A 5,523-nucleotide genomic window follows, 5' to 3' on the forward strand; every position below is an offset into this window, starting at 1 on the left:
AAAAAACACCATTGTTAAAGATTGTTATATTTAACATGGATATGTCTTTAAGGGGGTTTCCGAAAATTTTTTGCGACACTGAGAATGTTGCTTATGCGATAATTTAAAACTTTATATTTATAAAATATGTTTATTCTTTTAAGAAAATATGTGGTCACTCATTATGAGTGACTAATAAAAAATTTGTTTATTACAATGTAGTTTTTATTCTTTTAAAAAATAATAAATCATTAAAAAAATTGAGTTTCTTATTTCTCTGATGGTGTAAAGACAGTCGAGATGTCTTATAGTGCTAAAGTATTTTTTTTCGTAATTGTGTGCTTCCTCCTTCCCTTCCATCCAAAAATCAAATACATAATCGACCCCCTTCGAAATGAAAATCTATATACGCCACTGGTATATATGTAGTATATAATCAGTGGCGGTAAAATGATTTTGTCGTGGGGAGAATGTAGCTGATTTTTTTAACAAACACTATTTATAAAAATCTGTATTCTTAAACATTCAATTATTTAACAATACATATTTTAATTATATTATTAAATCTATTTTTCTGTTTTTTTGCCAATTCATCCAGTACTTCATCTGCGTTTAATATTTACAACCTCATGATTAACAGCCATAATGGCTAAGTATTCTTGTAGGTACTTACCAAATTTAAGTTTGGTAACCTTACTGTCTCGTCTGTCTCTTTTTATGACAAAGGAACATCTGATTCAGAGGTATGAACATTGACAACATCCTCTATTTAACTTTTTTGGAAAAAAAAACTCAATATTGAACCATCTATTCTTTTAGCACTATAACGAATGATGATATTATCTGTAGCTGAATGACAAACTATAACAATTAAAAAATTTATAACTTAGTTATTTAACTTTAATAATTTTTCATAAGTCATTCTTTGATCATAAGTCAACATTCAAGATAAATCAACTAATAGCTGAGCGCTGGCTATGAAATAACGAATACATATCGCTCGTACTGATACCATTATGCACGAAGAGGAGGGTATAATTCTTATTTGTTATCAAATGTTCTCGATTATCCGCGAAGTAATTCCCATATATTTTGTATAGCCAACTAAATAGTAAATATAAATAATAATAATAGCCTAATTCAAAGTTTCTCAAACTGTGGTATGCGTACCCCTTGGGGGTATTCGAAATTTTATATGGGGTACAAGTCTGGCCAACAAACCTTTAAATTAAAATAGAGAAAACAATTCTAAAATCCAAGGTAACATTTGTGAATTTTAAATTATATATATATAATTATAAAAGCGCGACGTTAAGCTAGGTATCATGCGCGTGGTGTGTCTACGCTTGGATATAAAATCTTGCGTCGTTACCGCGAACGACATGCGTGTGTGTGTGTGTGTGTGTGTGTGTGTGTGTGTGTGTGTGTGTGTGTGTGTGTGTGTGTTATTTTCTTATCGGGATTAACGATTTTATTAGCGATTAACTGCAACGTGTGTGCGGATGCACACAAATAAAAATAAGACATATACTTGTCAATAGAACACGGGTTATCTTGTGGGAATGGCTAAACCAACGCAATTCGTTTGCGGCGGTGAAATATCGACATAAGTTGTATCACTACAGTAATAGGTATTGCCTGTTGTTACAAGCTCGCTCACAGTATTGTGTTGCGTGTTGTTTTATGCTGCTATGCGGATACTCAATCCTATTCAAACAATTGCTCAGGTCTGCTGACTTTGTTTATAGTGAGTACAGTACTTAAATATAATATTGTAATTACATAATATTGTATATAAATTTAATAATTATATTTATTATATAATTTATAATAAAAATTAACAATGAATAAAATGCTCATAAATAAAAGACCTCGTGAGGATGATGATCAAAATTCTGGACCATCAACTTCACAAAATATAAATATAACTGAATGTTTTGATACTAACGAGCAGCACAAGGGAAAAATTAAAAAACTCGAAAAGCTGATAAATGTCTCTAAAACTAAAAAAAGAAAATATGACTAGTTGTACTTAAAATTAGGTTTTACTTGGATAAGAAGCTTAGACGAGCCTAATCCAGAGTGCGTTATTTGTTCTGAAATATTATCAAACAATTCTATGATATCATTTTTCAAACGCCATTTAGAAAATAAACAAAAATGTAGTAAATAAGGAGTTACAGTACTTTGAATGCCTTTTAAAAGATCTTAAAAATAGGAAAAACAATATAAAATAGTTTTCTGGTGCAGAACAAAATGAAAATGCACTAAAATCTCCTTACAAAGTAAGTCATTTGATCGCAAAGTTTGGGAAAAACCACACTATTGGCGAAAACTTCCTTCCAGCCGCAGTAGAAATTGTTTCTTGCATGTTTTGAGAAAAAGAGACAAAAATAATTAAGAAAAATCTATTATCAAATAATACAGTTTTAAGGAGAATCAATGATATGGCGTATGACACAAAAGAACAACTTGTTCGAAGAATTCGAGGTAGCCCTTGCTTTGGGATACAACTCGACGAAAGCACGGATGTCGCTGGCCTAGCCCAACTGATTGTTTTCGTTCGTGGCATATTTCAAGATGAAGTATTTGAAGATTTTTTATTTCGTAAGACACTTAAAACGTCTACAAAAAGTGAAGATATTTTCAAATTGCTAGATTCTTTTTTTTCTAAACACCAGTTTGAATGGAAAAATTGTGTCAGTGTGTATGGATGGTGCCAAAACTAAGCGGTCACATCACAGGGCTGGTAGGTCATATTAAAAAAGTTTCAGCAGAGTGTAAGTTCACTCATTGTGTTCTTCACTGAGAAGCTTTGGTAGCTAAGCACTTATCTGAGGAACTTAAAGAAGTCCTTGATCAGAGTGTAAAAATTGTAAACTTCATCAAAACTAGGTCTCAAAAATCTCGCTACTTTAAAATTCTATGTCTGGATATGGGGAGCCTTCATGAAAATGTATGGCTTCACACTGAAATACAATATACGATGGCTATCACGGGGAAACATTTTGTCCTGTGTGTTTGAACTCCACGAAGAATTCCATATTTTTTTACCGAACACAAATCGCATTTTTCTTCACTAATTAATTAATTTAATTGGCTTTTAAAGTTGGCTTATTTAAGTGATATTTTTGAAAAAATCAACATCTAGAATTTTTCCATACGAGGAAGTATTTCTAATATTTTTCATGTAGAAAAAAAAAACAATGCAATAATAAAAATATCATTCTCTGGGAAAAAAGAAATATAAAAAAAAAACTGTGAGCCGTTTGAAAGATTAAACATATTTTTACAAAATAATAAGAAAAAATTATCTAATTTTACTGAACTCAAAACTTAAATGGTTCAGCACTTGAATGCACTGAAGATCCGTATAAGAGAGTATTTTCCGCCTTTGGAGAATCAATATGACTGGATACGTGATCCTTTTAATGTTGATGCCACAAACACTAACCTGACTACTTTTGAAAAGGAGCAGCTCATTGAAGTCTCGTGTAATCCCACGATGAAAAACAAATTCTTAAATTCTGGTACTACATTGTTAGATTTTTGGATTTGTGTTGGATAGGAACAAAAAGAACTGTCTAGCACTGCCATCAAATTTCTTGTTGAATTTTCCACCACTTATTTATGTGAAAGAGGTTTTTTAAGTTTAACTTATGTTAAATGTAAATATAGAAATGAATTAAATGTTGAGATGATTTAAGATTGTATTTAACTAAATTAGAACCCAATATTGATAAACTGTGCCAACAGAAACAAGGTCACCCATCTCACTAATTTCTTTGAAAATAAATGCTTATAGTTTTTAAAATTTTTTATATATTAGTATTTAATAACTTAATCTTAATGAAATAATAATCTTTGTAAGTCTTGAAATTGTTTTATGTATATTTTAGTAAAGTAACTAAGAAGGGGTACCCAAAAAAATTATTGATAAAAAGGGGTACAGTGTTTATAAAAGTTTGAGAATCGTTGGCCTAATTCATCGATATGAGCCTAGAATCTAGACTCTAGATAGTAGATAATTATTATACCATACACAGTGACACATATTATAAAAATATACTAAATAATATAGTTGTATTTGATAATGTTGACATTCATAGGCGCACATTGTGTGTGAATTCAGGGGGTGCTGGAATAATTTAAAATATACAGGTCCGTAGGGGGCTTTGCCCCCCATACCCCCCTAATACTATAATCTACTGCGTTGCCATAATTTTTAATTTTTATTAATGAATATTTAAAAGTAATTATATTATAAGTTATAATAATATGTTATTATTAATAATATATTAAACAAGAATTAATTTCCCGTTTGATTATGCAAATTTTTCCAATATAATTTTCCCATCTATTTTATTGGGAAGATCTCTCTCAATGCTAAACGCAGCTTAATAAATCTTTCTTGGCCTATACTAGTGCGTAACCAATTTTTAAATCTACGCATAGCTGAAAAGGAGCGTTCACACGTTGAAGAAGAAATTGGAATTATCATTACCACTTGAACTAGTTTATAAACATTTGGAAACGAACTTTTATTACATTGATTTTTCAAGTTTTCAAATTCAAAGTTGGCTAGTAGACTATTCTTTAAGACCAGCATTTCTGCAGATAAACTAACTGTCGATATATTCAAAATAACTTGATGTATCAAAAATATGAACTAGTATATAAAATGTAAATAGTAATGAATCATGTCGTTTGTATGATTGGTAATAATATTTGTCATTCCTCATACAATTCTGCGTTGCCCACTGGTTAAATATTACCAAAAACCAAGTAATAATTAAAGTTATAAATAGAACATAACTTCGTAGCCAACCATAAACCGTAGATAATATAAGAATATAAAGTAAGATAATATGATTTTCTATAATATTTTGATTGCTGTTTATAGTTTAATAGTTTGACAAAAACTGAAACAGTGAAACGTGCAATTATACAATACTGTTTTAACTGTGTATTCATCAACTATATTATATATTATTGTCTATAGTGGAAAAAAAAATGTCTAACCCAATAAACCACAATAATTTACAATTTATTAATAAAATAAATATTCTAGGAAACTGGGGGTGCTAATTTTAAATAAGGGGGTGCTAAGCACCCCTCTATGTGCGCCTATGAAGACAATAGGTCTACTATAAAAATGGGCTCATGTAAACTCCGCCACAAGTACCTTTTTTTACTGAAAACTTCGTCAGAAAAAAAACAGGTAAAATTAGGTTCGTGTGAATTCCGCCAGTGAAGAAAATCAAATATCTGGTAATACTCGTATAAAATTAACAATTTCACTGCTGAAATAAATTTTCCTATAATGTGTGCTGTGCTGAATAAATTTAAAATTTTTCAAGAATTGTAAATTCCTCGTTACAAAAAGTATAAATAACATATATTCCGAAGAAAAAAATGTTTAAAAAAAAATAATTAATTTTTGACCGAGTTATTCAGTTTTTTATTTTCCAGAACCAATGGTTCTCAAATCAGAATTGAACGAATCGTCCATGTTTTTTACTCTCATACAACTGCATAGACCCA

Source organism: Sipha flava, unplaced genomic scaffold (genome assembly GCF_003268045.1).
Source record: "Sipha flava isolate LNK unplaced genomic scaffold, YSA_version1 249_pilon_pilon, whole genome shotgun sequence".
NCBI lineage: Eukaryota > Metazoa > Arthropoda > Insecta > Hemiptera > Aphididae > Sipha > Sipha flava.